This window comes from Anastrepha obliqua, chromosome 1, assembly GCF_027943255.1.
Source record: "Anastrepha obliqua isolate idAnaObli1 chromosome 1, idAnaObli1_1.0, whole genome shotgun sequence".
NCBI lineage: Eukaryota > Metazoa > Arthropoda > Insecta > Diptera > Tephritidae > Anastrepha > Anastrepha obliqua.
The window spans coordinates 14,631,234-14,651,039 of record NC_072892.1 but is presented as its reverse complement, the minus strand read 5'-3'; positions in this window follow the sequence as shown (position 1 = coordinate 14,651,039).

Genomic DNA, 19,806 nt, shown 5'->3' with positions numbered 1-19,806 from the left:
TCTTTGGAGCACTTCGAAAATTAATTTTTTTTCTTGTTCAGCTCCTCCGTCGATGCAGTCTTTATCTCGTTCATCGTAGCATAGCGTCGTGCTTTCATGGGCCTCTTCAGTTTCGGGAACAAGAAAAAGTGAGAGGGGCCAGATTTGGGGAATACGGTGGCCTTGGCATCATTAGTGTGTTGTTTTTGGCCAAGAAGTCGCGCACAAGCAACGATGTGTCAGCAGGGGCGTTTTCGTGATGCAAAAACCAATTTTTGTGCGCATAACGTGCAGGCTATATTCCTTATTGACCGTTTTACCCTGTGGCAAGAACTCATGATGCACAACGCCCCTGCAGCCGAAGAAAACGGTAAGCAAAACTTTTACATTCGACCGAACTTGGCGCGCTTTTTCGGTCTTGGTTCGTGCGGCAGCTTCCATTGAGATAATTGAGCTTTGGTTTCCCCGTCATAACCATAAACCCACGATTCATCACCAGTTATGACCTTCTGCCTCCGGAACAAATTGGGGTCGTCACGGACAGAGTCCAACATCTCATTAGCAATGTTCATGTGATGCGGCTTTTGTGCGAAATTGAGCAGTTTTGGTAGGAATTTTTCGGCGGCCCGTCTCATGCCCAAATCATTGAAAAAAAAATAGAATGGCAGGAACTATTCGTTATGTCTAGGTCGACGATTGGCCAATACCATTTTCTTCACTTTAACAATTTTTTCGTCTGCTGTTGAAGGGCTCGGGCGTCCGGCACGCTTTTCGTCGTTTACGATCCTGCGTTATCAATTGACGCCGATTATCACGAAGTCCATCGTGCTAGAATCGGCGGCCACTTTGGAATTCATTGTACCAGCGTTTCAATTGCTAAGTATGCTGCTTCAACGCCAACAGTCGAAGTAAGTTTATCAATGCACTTCTGTCTCCATAACCCGCGTCGAAAATTGTATTAAATTATCGAACGAAAATGTTCACCAATTAATACTTTTATCATCGAGTCTGATAACACAGAATAATAATTTGTAAGAATCTATTGACATAGTAGAGCAAAAAATTGGTCTTGCTGTGAATGCATTCATATGATTTTCAGTCGATGTAGCGTTAAATTTAAATAATATATATACACATATAAATATTATAAGTATACTAATATATATTTGTTTGGGTAAGAAGTAATCCATTATTTTTGCGCAAAACTTTTGCGTCGACGTTTAGCTCCTAGGAAATGATACTCAGCATACCACCTATTGACCTTATGGCGGAAAATCTGGCAGCGAAATCCGCGCGGAGGTAAGTGGCTGCTAGATTATTCACCTGTAGAACCTACGGACATAGCTCAATAGGAACGAGGAGTTCAGTTTGCACAGACTACATGACTCCGTACTTTAATTGAGAGAGAAGGTTTTGAACTACAATTGAAGAGAAGGGATGGTACAAAGGCATGAAGCCTGGCCATAGGACTTTTCACATCTACACAGACGGCTCTAAAACTTTAGACGGAGAGTGGGAGCGGGCATTTACTGCTCAAAACTAGGGATTAAGCATTCTATCAAGCTGCCAGACCACAGCAGTATTTTCCAAACGGAAGTTTTTGCTGTGGGGAAAGCCGCGAAGCTAACCTACACTAGAACAAGAAAGAACTCAACAATTAATGTATACGTGGACAGTCAAGCAGCAATAAAAGCAATAAGCTCATATTGTATTAAGCCCAAAAATGTTCAACGGAGCAGGGAAGTCATAGAAAGGCTAGTCATAAGCAGAAGGCTGCACATCTATTGAGTGCCTGGTCACAAAGATATTGTGGGGAACGAAATAGTAGATGAACAATTTGAACAAGAGAATGACATATAAAAACCGCTAAATACAGCTTACAACGAAATGGACGACTACATGAAAAAGCAAGTGGAGAAAAAACTGACTCAATTCGTACTCACGCTCTCGCGAAAGGACTGCAGAACTATCATAGGTATGCTAACAGGTCATAATCTATTGGCTGCACATACGTACAAGACAGGAATTGCTAATACGGACAAATGCAGGAAATGCAGAGAGGATGTTGAGGAAACTTTAGAACACCTTCTGTGCGTTTGTTCGGCAGAGATGGGCCAAAAGCGTTGATATCCTACATGATGTATACTTTCAGTATTCATAGAGATCGATCTTCATCTGGTATTGCTAGGCACCAAAAGACATATGATTGCCAACCAGGCTAATCTAACCTAACCTTAGCTCCTGGGCGATGCTATCACTACTAATATGCCGATCAACTTCGATAATTTCTGTGATTCTATCGACATTTTCGATATTTTCACCATTATCGACATTCTCTTCAACATCAAAAATGTCTGAACGGAATCGACGAAGCCAGAATTGGCTGGCTTGTATTTTCGTCTTTATCCGAGAAAATCTGTTAAATGTACCGAATTTTCTCTTTTTTGGCTTCCATTGTTAACACCCTGTAGCCACAACTGTATGCTACAGACAAAAAACAGCAGAAGAATTTGTTTAGTGTGAAATGTCACCTTGACAATGAGCATAAATTTTAAATTTTTTCATCACTACTTTACACGATATCGATCACTACAGCCTTCTACCGAGAAAATAATGGATTTTTTTTTAAATTAGTGTTTAAAATTATTTAACTCAGCAGAAATGCAAAGCGAAAGTATCGCCTTTATACCCAAAACATTAAACGAAAATGTATGCCCATATCATTTATCACAATTCTGCTTTCCGTGCTGCCCATGTTTATTTTCGCACAAGTTTTGCGTATTAAAACATATCAAGTGAAAATGAACAACACGTACTTGGCGCACCAACACATATGTAGGCTGTCAACAGCAGGCCATTCGATTTAGGCGAGGCAAGCTGATCGGCTCTGCTGACCAGAGCCTATTGGCAAACAATTCATCGGTCTCTACATGCACACACACACAAGTATTTACACACACACTCTAAGTACGCACCAGTGTGCCCAGCATACCGCAGCTTCCCACAAGCCTTTACTTTACTGTTCTGACTATTGGTTTTACTGCGTTTTTTCCTCTGCCTCCTCTGTCTTCTCTGCGCCTGTAAGTCAACAGCTCGGCTTGCCTGTTTGGCTGCCAACTGGCAGGATATTTATTAGGATTTCTGGGTTTTGTGGCAATTCATCAAATGCTCTTGTATTGTGTCCTTTTCGATGACTGCCTTTACTGTCATAGTTGTTGCTGCGAGTGCTGCTTCACTTTGGAAGCTGTTGCTTTTGTTTCTATGCTCGTAACTCCACCTACATCTGAGTTTGATGTTTGCATTTGCGTTGTTGACATTAGATGTTCTATTTCCTGTTTTATGTGTATGTGCGTGTATGCGTGTGTGTGTGTGCTTTACGTTTTTAAACTGTCAATGGAGCCGTCCCTCTTACTGTTTTGGTCGAATTTCGAGCTTTCACTAACACAATTGTATGTGCCATCACTGTCGACCTCTTCATTCATTTTGCTCTGAGTTTTAGCATTCAATCTGTGTGCAAATGAAATTGAGAGGGCATAGGCCTTTTTTATATTCTTTGTATACATCGAATACATTCTGAACGAGTGGCAAAAAGTCGAATTAAAGCCAAATACGGTGATGTGGCAATTAAGCTTCGGGAATTTAGTTGCAATGCGGGAACAGCTGAGAAATCTGGAAGAATAAGAGTTTGAAAAGAGTCGAGATCTTTCCTTAGTTTCAGTTGAAGTTTGATGGCGATGGCCCATTTCGCTTGTGTTATGTATATACATACATATTTATGTTCTAAATAAAAAGTAAGTAACTACAATTTTTTATAACAAATTCCCATAATTATTATATTTATTAATAGATTCACTGGAAGTAATCATAAGAGTACAAATTCAAAATCCACTTAAAATTAATCCATAGGAAATAATGTCAAACCCCACAAAATAAAAAATATTTACAAAATAATTTGTACAATAATTCATTAAAATAAAAATAAAACTTACCAAAAATAGTAAACTTTGAACTTTGAAAATTATAAATAATAATAAAAAATTCTTGGTTGGCTTCGATTGGAGTATTTAAATTCCATTCTTCTTCTTCTTAATTGGCGCGATAACCGCTTATCTGATTTTGGCCGAGTTTAACAAAGCGCGCCAGTCGTTTCTTTCTCGTGCTAACCGGTGCCAATTGGACACACCAAGTGAAGCCAAGTCCTTCTCCACCTGATCTTTCCAACGCAGAGGAGGTCTTCCTCTTCATTTGCTACCACCATCTGCATACCGCATCGAATACTTTCAGAGCCGGAGCGTTTGTATCCATTCCGATGACATGTGCATAATCTTTCTCTCAAACACTTCGAGCGTCGCTTCATCGGATGTTGACATCGTCCGCGCTTCTGCGCCATACGTTAGGACGGGCGTGATGAGAGCCCTTCAGCTCCATTAGTTTTCTTTATTTTTACAGGTGTAATATTTAGTAACAATTTTTTATCGTATTTTTTCATGAATTGCAATACAAATTTTATTTAATATAATTTAAAATGCCATATGTATATACAGGGTTGGCCATATTAAATTGACCCATGTGATTATTAAAAAAATATGGAAAAAGAAACATTTTTTTGTGTTTCATTGTGAAAAACATTTAATTTAGTTCAAGGAGATTCCTTTACATCACTTTTTGAATATGATATCGCGCAAGTGGTCGCCCTTAGCTCGTATAACGTAATGTGCCCGTTTTTCGGCGTTTTCCATAGTTTTGGCCAGCGTCTCGGCCGATATGGCGGCTATTTCCCGTCATATATTGGCCTTAAGTGCGCCTAGTGTCTTTGGCTTGTTGACGTAAACCTTAGATTTCAAATTACAGTAAAAAGTTATAGGGTTACTCAATGGGTCAGTTTAATATGGCCAACCCTGTATGTATGTGTGTATTGCTAATATAAATTTCATATTTTTTTTATTATGTTCCCCTGACTTGGTCACCCTCTGTTGGACACCTTTTTAAAAGTTTCGGTTTCGTCCTCGGATCTGGCCTTGTTTTGTCCTGCTCGAGAATCTTTTTTTAAAGGTTATACCCAAAATTAAATTTCAGTAAGCTACACGGAAGCTCAAGTCGTTAGCTATAATAGAAATATGTTGAATTTACGTCCAGAGTAGAAAAAGTACTGACCAGATGTGGGTTTTATTTTGTTTTATTTTATTTGATTTTACTTCATTTTATTTTATTTTTATTTTATTTTATTTTATTTTATGTTATTTTACATTATTTTATTTTACTTTATTATATTTTATTTTATTTTATGTTATTGTATTTTACATTATTTTATTTTACTTTATTTTATTTTATTTTATTTTATTTTATTTTATTTTATTTTATTTTATTTTATTTTATTTTATTTTATTTTATTTTATTTTATTTTATTTTATTTTATTTTATTTTATTTTATTTTATTTTATTTTATTTTATTTTATTTTATTTTATTTTATTTTATTTTATTTTATTTTATTTTATTTTATTTTATTTTATTTTATTTTATTTTATTTTATTTTATTTTATTTTATTTTATTTTATTTTATTTTATTTTATTTTATTTTATTTGAGCTTAATCCATCTCGGCTATTGCCGGAGATTACACATCCCGGATAAAATTTTCAAGGGATTGTGCTCTGGTGGAGCGTAGTCCAAGTTCTACGCCCATGCGATTGCTATTGCTTAAATATTTAAAAATCTACGAACTATTGCACATGTGTCCAGTATGGTCGACTTCTGCATGTCTTCTAAGAGGTGTTGGCAGTCATACTTCTTCAAGTTTTTTTTTAAATGCTTAGGCACTAATCCAGTGGAAGATATAATTATTGGGATTATATTCACTTCCCTCGCTTTGTACATTCTTTTCAGTTCTATGGCCAAAGCTGCATACTTCGATACTTTGGTGGAGTATGTGCTTTGGATGTTGCGATTAAGGGGCACCGCTATATCGATTACTTCGATTGTTTTATTTATCTTGTCGAACAAGATGATGTCAGGTTTGTTGGCAGCTGCGGTTTGATCTGTGGAAATAAATCTGTCCCAGTACAGTTTAAAATTTGCATTTTCCAATATTGCCTTTGGTTCATATTTAAAATACAAGACTTCTGCTTGTAAGAGACCGTGTTTGATCGCAAGTTGTTGGTGGAGGATCTTTGCTATATTGTTATGTCTCATGACATATTCATGGGGGGCAAGTACGCTACATCCAGCAATTATATGGTCCATTGTTTCACCGTAAATGCCGCACCTTCGGCATCTATCTTCTATTGCCTCGCCATGTATCGACCTTCGGAAATTCCTCGTTGGGATAACTCGGTCTTGGATAGCGATTGCGAAACCTTCTGTTTCAGAAAATAGCTTTCCTTTTTTCAACCATAAATTGGATGATTGTGCGTCTATCCATTCCATTTCGAGATCATGGGGATGGGCACCGTGTATTGTTTTTGCCTTCCATGCTGAGATCATTTCTGCGGGGGATTTAACCCCCTCAGGTACTGGGAAATTCTGCTCCATCAAACTGAGCGGGGTAAAGCCATTATCTGCCCTAGCGATAGCTTTAAATAGATAGGACTCGCTGCTTAGAAAATATGTACGTAGCTTTAAAGTTTGCGAGAAGTGTAGACGCGCTATATTAATGATTCCTCTCCCACCAACGTTTCGAGGAAGTGATATTTTTTCCACAGCGCTTTGAGGGTAATGGCTTTGGAACTTAGTAAAAGTGGTGCGTATCAGCGTTTCGAGCCGAAGGATATCTGTCTGAGAGCATTTTATTACTCCAAACGAGTATGTCAAAAGAGGTATGGCCCAGGTATTAATTGCTTTGCATTTATTTCCACTGTTCAGACTAGTTTTTAATACAGCTTTCAGTCGTGCCTCAAATTTGTTAATGAGGTTTTGTTTTACTAGCGTGTGGTTGATTCCTTTAAGTTGCAGAAATCCTAAATATTTATACGATTCGCTGCTATGCAAGTTGTCTATAATAATATTTTGATCTACTGCGTAGTTTTCTTCGGTTTCATCAAGCTGACCTCTAATTAGATGTATTATTTTGCACTTATCTGTCCTAAATTCCATTCCTACGTCATCACTGAAAGCTTTAGTGACATCTATCAGCTCATGAAGCTTATGCTTTTTGTTTGCGTAAAGTTTCAAGTCATCAACAAATAGAAGATGGTTGAACGTATGCTCTTTTATTTCTGTTTTGAGTGTAAAGCCGTTTTGCTTATGTGTAAGAAGCCTGCTAAGCGGGTTGAGGCCAATGCAGAACCATAGGGGGCTTAAGGCATCCCCTTGGAATATACCACGTTTGATTCAAATTAGTTTTGAAACAGTTCCATTTAATACCAGTTTAGTATTCCACTTGCTCATTATGCGACCCAAGAGGACAACAGTGGCAGCATCGACTTTGTAAATTCTTAATATTTCTAATAGGTAATCATGCGGCATTGAATCAAAAGGTTTTTTGTAGTCAATAAAAGCAACGCTTAAGTTCCGCCTTCTTCTCAGAGCTACTCCTGTGATTACAATGTCTATAATAAGCTGATCTTTACAGCCCATTGTGCGCTTCCTGCAACCTTTCTGTTCTTCACATATTTCGCAATGTTCGTATATTCGATTAGCAATAATTTTTGTCAAGAGCTTGTATGTGGTACTCAAGCAAGTAATTGGGCGATATTTTGCTGGATCAGCAGATGGTGTGTCCTTTGGGAGGAGATAGGTCACTCCGGCTGTAAGAAATTCTGGGATGACAGCTGTATTTTTTAATAGCTCGTTGTAGCATCTTGCGAGTGCTTCATGCATTACTGAAAGCTTTTTAAGCCAGATGTTATGTAGCGGATCGAGTCCAGGGGATTTCCAGTTAGCTGTAGTACATATACTAATCTTTATTTCCTCTGCTGTAATGTCGCAGAAGTGCATTGGTGCTACGTTGTCCGATTTTTCTTTTTCATTCTGTTTCATTGTTCTGCTTGTGCCCATATTTTCTCCCAAAATTGCTCTATATCTTGTTGCTGTGGATACGATGTCTGAGATTCCGCATTGCTTTTTTGTTCCAGATTTCTATAAAAGCTCTTTTGATTTTTGTGAAAAAGTTTTCCCTCGGTCTCTGATTACTTCTTAATCGTTTTGAGTAAGCGGCGAGTTGCTGCACTTTCCTATCAATTATCTCCGACAGTTGGTCAATTTCTACAGTCTGAGGTTTAAGCGGCGTGATGATTTAATAACCTTTTAGATTTAGCCCCATTTTTAAATGAAGTAAGCCTCCCTAAAGATTCCCTTAGACCGGCAATTCGTGTTTGGAGTCTTCTTTGCCACTTAGGAACTACTGGTGTTTTTTGCGTCGTTGTATTTTTAAATGTTTGCACCGTTGGGTGCTTCCCCAGTAATCGTACAGTAGTGAGGGCAGAAACATAAATAAGGGTGTTAACATATTCCAAGTTGGTGCTATTGGCGACATATGCTGGCAGAATTTTCGAGTTAAGTGTTTTTACCACTTCGTTTAACTTTTCCGATTCGGCTAATCGGGGTATCCTTGGTCTTTGTAAAGGATCCATACCTTCATAATTCGCCAGATAATTATTGAAAGTGTCTTTTACCTCCCGTTCTTCATTAGTTTCTGGACTATCTCTTTCAGTACTTTCATAAATCAAGTTAATTTCAGGTCGAAAGTTGGTAAATTCCGCTAAATTTTCAGGCTGTGGGTTGCGGGCCTCGGTTTTATCTGGTATTATTTCTTCTTTCCACTCCTCGTAGCTCGTTGTGTATTGCACTTTTAATTTCCTCTTGCTTTTCTTTTCTTACATATTCGTGTTGGAAGATTGCTTTTTTTCTTGTAGCAAGGCTATTTTCGGTAAGATTCAGATGTCTGTATCTTCTTAGAAACAGGTCTAGCATTCTCTCACGATAGGTCGTCATGTGCTCCGGTTCTTCACAATTTGTGGAAATGTAGTAGCAGCGCAGGACATATTCATTCATTTCCGTTGTCCATTGAATACGCTGTCTAACACGGCCTGCTCTTGTGGTCCCAAGATTAACTTGAGAAACACTTGTCGCAGTGTTGGGGTTTTCATGTTGTTGTTGTTGTGCCACTGGCGACTCCGCTATCTGATGTCGATGAGCAGAGCCCTCGCCGGCAGCCGTAGCTTCTGCCGACACTTGAGCGAATATCCTCGCTCGGCTGCAATCATTAGATTCCTCTATAATGCGGCTCTCCGTTTTTCGAAACGGGTAATTGCATTTTAAACCTTCTGCCAGGTGGTTTACAGATTTCCTTCTGGGTTAACTGTGTCCTTCAGACATGCATTCACACAGCCGGCATGTTAGGCATTTTAGCGGACTGTTTTCTTCTTCGCTGAAACTTCGGAGCCGTGGAGTCGTTACTTCCAGCACCCCTTGGTGAGGGATGTCCGAGCGGGGTCGTGACTAGGGGCCGCGGGGTTGTCATGCCCGTCAACTCCCTAATGAGAGATGCCCTTATTTTATTTTATTATTTTTTTTTTTTTATTTTTTTTTTTTATTTTATTTTATTTTTTTTTATTTTATTTTATTTTATTTTATTTTATTTTATTTTATTTTATTTTATTTAATTATGTTAACTAATTTTTTTTTTGAATTTCAATCTAGGTCTATAAATTAGTTGAATTTATTAACTTTTTAGTTGCACTAGGTTCGTCATATTTCTAATTTAATTTTTTTTATTTTATGAATGTTTTCCAACTTTAAAATTAAGATTGATTTACGGTGGTCAAAGAATCAACGCCAATTCTCCCAGTCGACACAGTTTTTGTCGCTATTCAAATAAGCCATGGACATCTCTTGAGTACGGCTGCTGCATTAAGCTCTTCACACTTCCAATTAGAATTAAGGTCCCAGTTATTACGAAATGTGCGAATATTGACGTCTTCTTGAGTGGTGCAACTAGTTTGCGCATTTCCACACATTAAAAGTGCTGTGCCTGTAGCCACAAACAAAACTACCAACCTTTCATAACGGCTTGGCGTCGCTCAAAACACTATTATTTTGATGTGCTTTACTTGTTTAATTTAATTTTATTCTATTTCATTAAATTGGCTAAAATTTAGTTTTATTAATAGTATTTTAATTCATTTAGTTAATTTAAAAATGTTTTTCTTTGTTAATTTTTTTATTCAATTTTATTAAATTAAATTAGTTACATTTTTAATTTTACTAAACTTCCCTTTATTTTATTTTTAAATGTATTTGATTTTTAATTAATTTTATTTTATATACATTTTTGAAACGAAACTTCTTAGGGGTCGATGGACGAGCGAGAATGGAGAGTAAAATTTCAAGGTCATGCAACGTTTTGGACATTTTCGTTCCGCGAGAGAGAAAAAGATATAACGTAGGGGAAAAACCGAGAGAGAGAGTGCTATACTTTATATATATTTGAGATACATTTTAAGCTATTTTACCTGAGTTTTTCCTTGTGGTTGCTAATTTCTAGTGACAAATAACAGTGCCTACTTTTTGGCGCTTGTTTGTTGGTGGAAACTTGTAGGAAATATATCTTTGGTGCCTACTTTTTGGCTTTATATTTCCTTGGTACCTACTGTTTGGGGCGTTTTTTGGCCCCAATTTTTTTGGCGTTTTTTTGTGCCTACTTTTTGGCGCTTATTTACGTTTTTTGGCTAGTGCTTGTGCGTACTATAAAGTGCTATCCATTCCGACGTCGGATTTATTGGCATTGCCTTGCAGTAATTTGAGCCGTTGCTGCGGTCCTGGAATCGCTGCCTTTGTGCGGGTGATAAGCGCTCGTTGTTGCCACGGTTTGTGTCCGGCGTTTACCTACACCGGTCGATCTTCTCCGTTTTTTGTAAATTTTGTCCATTTGTATTATCTGCAAATGGTGTGAATTTATTTAGACATATATTCTTTCTCTCTCTCTCTCTCATTCTCTGTCCAGTCTCTCCCTCTTTCTTTGTCTGCCTTGAATGTTTCACTTCTGTTATGTGTACTACGCTAAACGCACTTTTTTGTTTCTATTTTTTCATAAAATTTATTTTATTTTTTTATTTTAATTTAATTCATTCATTTCATTAAATTGGATTGAGCTTAACTTTATTAATAGTATATTATTTTAACCCATTTAGTTAATTAGAAAATGTTTTTCTTTGTTTTTATTAAAATTTTTTAAATTAAATAAATTAGATTTAACATTTTTAATTTTTTTAAACTTCCCTTTATTTTATTTTTCAATTTATTTAAATTTTAATTCAATTTATTTTGTATACATTTTTCCTATTTTATTTTTATTTTCTTCTATTTTTTTATTTCATTTTGTCTTATTTAATTTTATATCGTTTTATTTCATTTTCCTTAATTTTATTTATTTTGTTTTATTCTTTTCCATTGTATTAGATTTAATTTTGTGATTTTCATATTAAATTTAATTTTACTTTAAACTTAATTTAAAGTAATTTTATTTGTATATTTATTTAATTTAATTTTTTATTTTATTTATTTACATTTTATTTTGTTATATTTTATGTTTTAATTAATTTTCTTATTTCATTAACATGTTTAAAATTTAATTCTATTAATTTTAATTTAGCTGTATTTTCATTTCTCAATTTCTTGGCTTCCTTTAAATTCTTTTATTTTTAAATTCCCCTATTAAATTTGATTAATATTTTTTAATTTAATTTTGTAATTTTAGTTTTTACATTTTTGAATTTATTTTAGTTTATTTTATTTTGTTTTATTTTAGTTTTTATTAAATTTTAGTAAATTAATTACCTTTCATTTCATTTTCGTTTTATTTTTTATAAAATGTTTTATAATTTTTATTTTATTTTACTTTTTCTTCTTATTTTATTTAATTTTATATTATTCTATTTTCCTTCATTTTATTTATTCTATTTTATTCGATTTAATTTCGTGTTTTTTTATTATCTCGAAAGACTTTTTTCGGCCTGGTGTTGTCGAAAGAAAAAAACAAAACTCTTTTACCGAATCGTCTGAAATTTTAATATGTCACAACATCAATGGCTATCGGCCGTGCTAGAATCTTATTATTATATCAATTATTTCGTATTTTTTTATTAAAAAAGTGAAAAAAAGCCGATTTTCAGAGTATCAAATTCAAAACCCAAACCGCGCCATTTTGTCAAATATGTTTTTTTATTCTAGTACGGGACATAGCTGCAGTCATTTTTTTAGTTTTTGTCCAGGCTCAATTTTTCGAGAGGGTCCACTTCAGCGCCATTTTTAAAATTATTAAAACAAAAAAAAAAATAAAAATTATGTGTATGTGAAAGAAATTAAATAAAAAGCCTAAAAAATTTAAGTATCGTTTTTCATTTTTTCATTGTATTAAAAAATTACAGAAAATACCCTAAACTTTCCAGTTCTAGACCTCTTAAGGGGGTTTTCGCTTAATAATTTACTTGGTTTCAATTTTTAATTTATTTGAGTTTTTATTTTATTATTTTTTTATTACATTACATTCGAATTTTTTAAGTTTTTTAATTTATTTAACTTTTTCTATTTAATTTTATCAAATTTTTATAATTTACTTATTTAATTTATAAATTTTAAAATTTATAATTTGTTTTATTTAGTTTTTTTTTGTGAATTTTTTTTACTTTTATGTTTAATTTTATATTAAACTAGCAAACCCGGCCCGCTTCGCTGGGCACACTAAAATAGAATAGATATGGTTTAGAACAGAAAAGATATGGTTTTCATATTATTTATTTCCTTATTCTTTATTCAAGCGCTTTGGCATAAACAATATTTTTTGTTTTTCTATTTGTTTTTGAGTAAAATATAAATTGAAAATAAAATAAAATATAAATTGAAAATCAGGAAAAAAGAAGATTGTTTTTAAATTTCAAATCAACGCATATGAATAAACAATCGTCTTTTTTCCTGATCATCCATGAATTTTTCGTTTCAATTTATATGTTTTATTAAGCATTGGAGCTTTTTTAACCATTATCCATTTATATTTTTCCAAACAAAAAAAACGAAAACATTTTTTTTTCCACGAACATTCGGATTTCACATTAAATTCTCAAATTTCGTAAGAAATTATTCACTGTTCCAAAATCCACTCCAAAAAAATTCACAAACAATTTTTACATGTTGCACTTACGTTTTTTCCTTATGGCATCCAAATCGGAAGGAAATATTGACACATTGTAACTCACACTGTCAATTTGACAGTTCAGTTCCGCCCCAAGCGTTAAAAAAGTAAGCGACATTATGGCTGGTTCAAAAGAACGCTGTACTCGTTGCCAGTGCTCCGAATTACAACCAAACTTTACGAAACCCATTTTCAATACTTACTTAACAATGTGCGTAAGTTTGGTTTAATTCGGTGCAAAGACACGGCGGGTCCACGTTTTGGCATATATTTCCAGACCCTAGTCATCAATAGGTATAAAAATTACCCCGTATTAAAGCACTTATCAACAGCTTTCATTTGATACCCATATTGTACATACACAACCAAAGGTTACCCGGGTCCACGTTTTGACCTATATCTCGAGACCCCAGTCACGGGGGGCATGAAAAATACTCTGTACTAAAGCATTCACCAACAGCTTCAATTTGATATCCATATTGTACAAACACATTCTAGGGTCCACGTTTTGGTCTCTATCTCGAGACCCTAGTCACGGAGCGGCATGAAAAATACTCTGGACTAAAGCATTCACCAACAGCTTCCATTTGATACCCATATTGTACATACACATCCGAAGGTTACCCGGGTCCACGTTTTGACCTATATCTCGAGCCCTATTTCCAAAATAAAATATAATCCATGTTACTCGCGGATGGTGTAGCTTTCGAATGGTCAAAGAATTTTTAAAATCGGTCTAGTAGTTTTTGAGCCTATTCATTACAAACAAACAAAGTTTTCCTCTTTATAATATTAGTATAGAAGTATAGATTAACACTAGAAAGACCAAAGCCGTCAATTTGACGGCGTCACGATTTCATTCTTAAATATTTTGCAAAAATATGTTTTTGTTCATTTTCATATTTTACTACTTTTCCTAATTTGTTATGGTTTGCTCAAATAACTATAGAAAACTTTTAGTATATATGTGGTTTATGAAATTCCTTTAGAAATACCTAATAAGACCGCATACCGTCAATTTGACGGCAGCGATAATAGTAGAAAACAATGCTTTCTACGAACTAAGTATCCGTTTAATTTCAAATTTGAATTCTGTGTAATTTGTTATTGCCTTGCTTGTTTACATTAAACTTAGTCGTTGTTATGCAGACTGACAGAAATTGTTGTTGCATTCAATGCAAACCGACAAAATTGAGAGCCAGAAAGAGAACAAAACAGGTGTTCAATTGGAATCGGCGAAATGGGAAGAAGAGAGTAAAAAACTAAAAAATGAGAAAAACGCATTCAGTAGTCGTTGGTGTTTTTAGTGGGCAGTCGTGATTTCGTATTTGAATTCTGTGTAAGTTCTTATTGCTTGGCTTCTTTTCCATACACTGTAAACGTTGGTATATTTTAGTGGGTTATAAAAATGCATCGCTGTCTCACTACTTCCCAAATACAACAAGAACTGTCGCGATTGTGTGATACACAAGAAGATGTATCAGGTGATGAAAGTTTTGACGATTTATCAATGAATCTCTCTGAAAACCTTGATGCAGAATTTCAGCCGGAGCAGGTCACTTCTTTATAGATAATTGTCCAATGTGTTTCCTGGAGAAAATTTGATAGTCGATGAGTAGTTGTTTCCATCAAAAACTCGCTGTCTATTTTTACAATATATTGCAAACAAACCGGATAAATTTGGCATAAAGTTCTGGCTGCTGGTGGATGTCGAGAGTATGTATCTATGTGGTGGATTCCCTTATCTAGGAAAAGACGAAAACCGTCCGAACAATATTTCATTACTCGAACATGTGGTTTTGAAACTAGTACAGCCCTATTTCAAAAAAGGGCGAAACGTTACCACTGATAACTTTTTCACGTCGATAAATCTGGCTAAAAAACTAATGGTCGAAAAGACTAGTATTGTTGGAACAATGCGGCGTGCAAGACGAGAAGTACCACCAATTTGTAAAAATATTCGTAACACACGATATGAATCGTTTATACTGAAATCAGAGACTAATACAACTCTTACTGTCTATCAAGGAAAACCAGGAAAAATGTTATTATTTTGAGTACTTTGCACCCAAATGTGAGCATAGGAGTTGATCGAAAAAAGCTTCCCGAGACAGTAAAATTTTATAATGAAACGAAGTTTGGTGTTGACATCATTGACCAAATGGCACGAAAGTACAAGTACAAAAGAACTACTTCAGCTACGACGCAAAGGCAAGAAAGTAATTTTGAAACAAGTGAACAATCTACTACAAACAATAAGAGGCGGCAATGTCAAGTCAATCATACTTGTAAAAAAATAGAACGTGTGAAAACTGCACAATATGTAAAAAAGCTGTTTGTGGTAAATGTATAAAAGAAAAAAAATATTAATATATTTGTTACAAATGTTACTCGACTTAAGTGCTATATTTAATTTATAATTACTAATAAAAATAAAATTTTAAATATTTTTGTTTAATTTCAAAGCGAAATATACAATAATTTCATGTGCATTCTGATTGAATCTCTAATACCGTCAAATTGACGGCTGCGGTCTTTGAAGGTATAGTTAGATACGCGACCCTTCTAGTGTTAAATTAAATTAAATTAAATTAAATATTTTTGTTTAAGAAGCCGAAGTCTTGGTGCGTTGCTCTAACGGAACTGGTGAAGAAAATTTCACAGCACAAGAGACTAACTGGTTCTAAAGGCAAGAACACTCCCTCCACGCCCTACTCAACTACTTACACTCAACTAGCCCATTTCGCCTATACTAAATCAAATTTGGTGCGAATTGATCAATTATGTTAGGGCAGTGTGTCGGGCCGACGCTCTCTAATTCTTTCAACTACTTTCGTTTTCTTCTACCACTGCATAGCAAAATAATGCAATCAATAAATTAGCATTGCGCTAACTGAATTTATTTGAAGCTGTCCGGTTTTTGCGGCAGAAGGACCTGAAACATACTAATATTCAAAATGAGAATTAGTAATAAACAGAAACAAAAAAGTGATTTGTGAAATCTTCCATATTTGGCTGATTGCGCTAAAAAAGCTGGACTTAACTTATCTACTAAATATTTTATCTAAAATTTTTTATCGTTGAAAATCGAATTTACTTTTTTGTGTATAAGCATTTAAGTATTTATGATGCTTCAAGGGGCATTCAGAAACTTTTGTCAGTTATCCATAGTTGCTGTTGCACACCTTCTTCTCCAAATCCCAATTCCAATAACATTTGCCACTACCTCAAAACATTTCTTAGCTTTCCGAAACCACACACGAATTTAACCACAAAAACTACTAAAACTTTGTCTGCATGAATATTTGCTTTTGTTTTTATGTTTTACTTCCTTTCATGCGAACAACTTCTCTCAAACCGAAGTCAACATACCGGAAAATAACAAACATATTCCTTTTGATCATTGTCCTTCCTAAATTCTTAAGGAGCAAAGTAATCGTGTAAGAAGTTAATAGAAACACTGTACGGACATGCATGTAAGTACAAGTTGCATTGTTGCCTGTATTTCCGCTTCCTTTACAACAAACATTTCATTGTTGCCCAATGCATTCTATGCTTTTATTATTTTACTTTTGAACTTTTTTGTTTGTCTGAATTTCAGTAGCAATCAAATGCTTGTGAGTAATTCCTTTTTTCTCTGCTTGGATGACATTGGAAAAATGATCGATAGGGATATGAGCGCTCAAAGGCATTTGTGGTCAGGTGGTTAGGCGCAACCAGAGTGCTTGCAATAATCATTACATTGGCGAAGGGCAATAGGAAATTTAATAAAAATGCGACATAGCAAGGAAACTATACTAAATCTGAGCTTTAAAGAGCTGTGATGTTTTATGTTTTATAAAACTTAAGAAATGAAGGGTGATTTTGGAAAAGTAAGTCTATAAATAAATTACTGATATAGTGAATATTAAAAAAAGAGTATTACCTGAGAAGAATTTATAGCTTTCTGTCATACTTCTAATAGCTTTTGCTGCATACTTCTAATAAATTGCTGGATAAAGCTATTAATTTCTTGAAACTAAGTGGGAATAAAACCAATTTTTTAAGCTTTTAATCGAAATGACCACAATCAGAAGATGTCATGCCCAATTAATATGATTTAGATGGAGTCACCACCTACCATTTCGTAAATGGCCCTGAGCATTGCATTTATGGGTGGCCTCGGTAGTCTAGCATAGGTGCACTAGCCTGCCATCCCAGAGGTTGTGGGTTCGAACCCTACGTAAAGCATAGTCCTCGCACTTTTCCAAACTAAACTATTTTCCTAGTTCCTATAAAAAACAAAAAAATTAATTCCTCGACCCCAACAACCTTATCCTTCCAATTCTTACTTCCGCTCACAACGTCAGCACATTATTGCATTGTGGCTGCCAAAAAACAAGGGGAAAAAATCAAAGAAAACGACACTGTTACACATTGCATCAGTGGCGCCAGCAAGAGGAAGCGGGCAACCGCGGTAATACCGCAGATACACAAAATTTAGCGAATTCCTCAACCATCTGTGCGATCCTACTGCCAGAAAAATGGGACACACAGATGGCGCTTCAAGCAGTAAGAAGGCGTTGATCTTAAGCAACGACAGGTAGGCATTTCCACCACTTAGGACTGGTAGCGGCAGGCTAATCACCTACCCTGTCAGAAACCAAAACAGATTAACGAAACCAATGCAAGACTGAGACTTGTCGAGGCTCTATGCTTCCGAGTGGAGTGAACAAGGAAAAAAATAAATATAAATTGCCTTTATGAGTAATTACGTTCATGTGTCGAGCATCCAAATTAGCGCATTGCGGTTCTTATCCATTAATTCCTTCAGGCCACACCAAACAACACAACATCGCGTAAGAACCATAAATACTCGAATTCACGGTCGATGTATCGGTTTGTTGGCGTCACTTATGATTTTCTCTGCTTTGATTTTCGTTCTCATAATTAAACAATTTTTTTCATAGTTATCACTCGTTGCAGAGACGACTTTTTGAGGCAGACAAGAAGCATTTTTAATAAGCAAAATTGCCTGAGCATTTTTTCGCTTTATTTTGCTGATCACATGATAAGATTAACCAATTTTTATTGTACTGTTTTACTTAGAAATTTTATTTCGCTTAAAATGCAAATGCATAATTTTGCATTTGAGGCAATTTTCAGTGCTATCGATACAAATTTTTCCATATTTTCATAAGTATTTATTGAGATTAGTTGCCAGTTTTGTACTTCCAGAAAATTTTGAAAATGCTTAAAATTGCTTTGTGCATGGTGTAGGGTGTAATGGAACTCCTCATCCATGGGCTTGCCACTTTCGGTGCTTCGATGATGAACATAACACGTTTCCTTTAAGCAACCTAGCTTTATCTACCTCATGTCGATAGGCTGCCTTAATCAGATTAGTTGGTGACAGTAAGGTGCCCGATGGAAGCCGTTCATGGTGGTTGATTCATATCCAGTCGAACCAAACAGGCAGCAAAACTTCCATTCTAGCTCAGAGAACGGTTACATTGACTTACCACGATTTGATCACATCTTCTTGTGCTGTTTTTCGCAATATGAAATATGTTTTTATTTGTCATCGCTCCTTTTTTATCCACTTTAAATTTGGGTAAAGTTGGTTGCGTTTTAGGAAACAGTTTTTTTTGTGAGAGCTTTAGGAAAAGCGTTCCAAATGTTTTTTTTAAACAATTTCAGCTCTTGAGTAGTTGAATACTGGCCTAACTCCACTATTTGCATAATTTTAGTATAATTTTTGACGATGGGCTTACAAGAAAGACAGGAGTTGACCAGAGAGTCGATGTCCATATTAGCAGTACAAAACAAGAATGATAGAAACAAGATTGCGCCCATTAGAGAGTGCATGACGTCGCATTAGTTTAGTTGTGCAGTGTTGCCAACCATTTGTTCTTCGCAATAAATCCTTCGCCTTTCTATACCCAAAATGCGTAAATGTTAAAGTTTGGTGTTTCTTATTTTATTTTAAAGCTATCGAAACTGTTAGTTAAAAAAATGTATTACTAAAAAACGTATTAAAAAAGGTTACTCTGAGAAGAGATTAGTGTTAATGGAAATTTGTTTGTTTTTATGAAATTTGATATTTTGAAAGTGTAAAGTTATTTTTTTGCTCCTTTTAAGGTTATGCAAAAATATCAAATGCCCCTCTCTCAACTCTTCTTAACATTTACACCCTTTTACACATTGTAAAAGCGTTTGAATTTACTGAATGCGGATTAAAACCATAGAGGTGTAATCGTTTCTTCCGGTCCTCAGTCCTTAGTGCGTCATAGGGCATCACAGTAAATCATAAATCATCACATTCACAGTAAAAATAAACAAAAAAATACTACTGAAGAAACTATAATGGCATTTTAACCAAAAGAGTACTTTGTCTTGCTACGTAACCTGATATATAGCAAAACAGTCGTTCTCTTGACAAAAGAATTTCTCTTAACACAAAACTCGCAAATTAAATTGTACATAACCATAACACATTTATTTAAAAAGAACGTACATTCTAAACACAATTTGTTACGTATACAAAGTTCTTTAAGTAATTCAATAAAAATTTGGTATTTTACTTTCTTTAAATGGGCAATTTAGCGCGTTTTTATATCCAAAGCTAGGCAACACTGCAGTAGCGAGAGAGAGATTTGATTGCTGGAAGCAAAAGAACACGCACAATAACTGCAATTGCGGGCAATGCGACCAGATATTCAAAA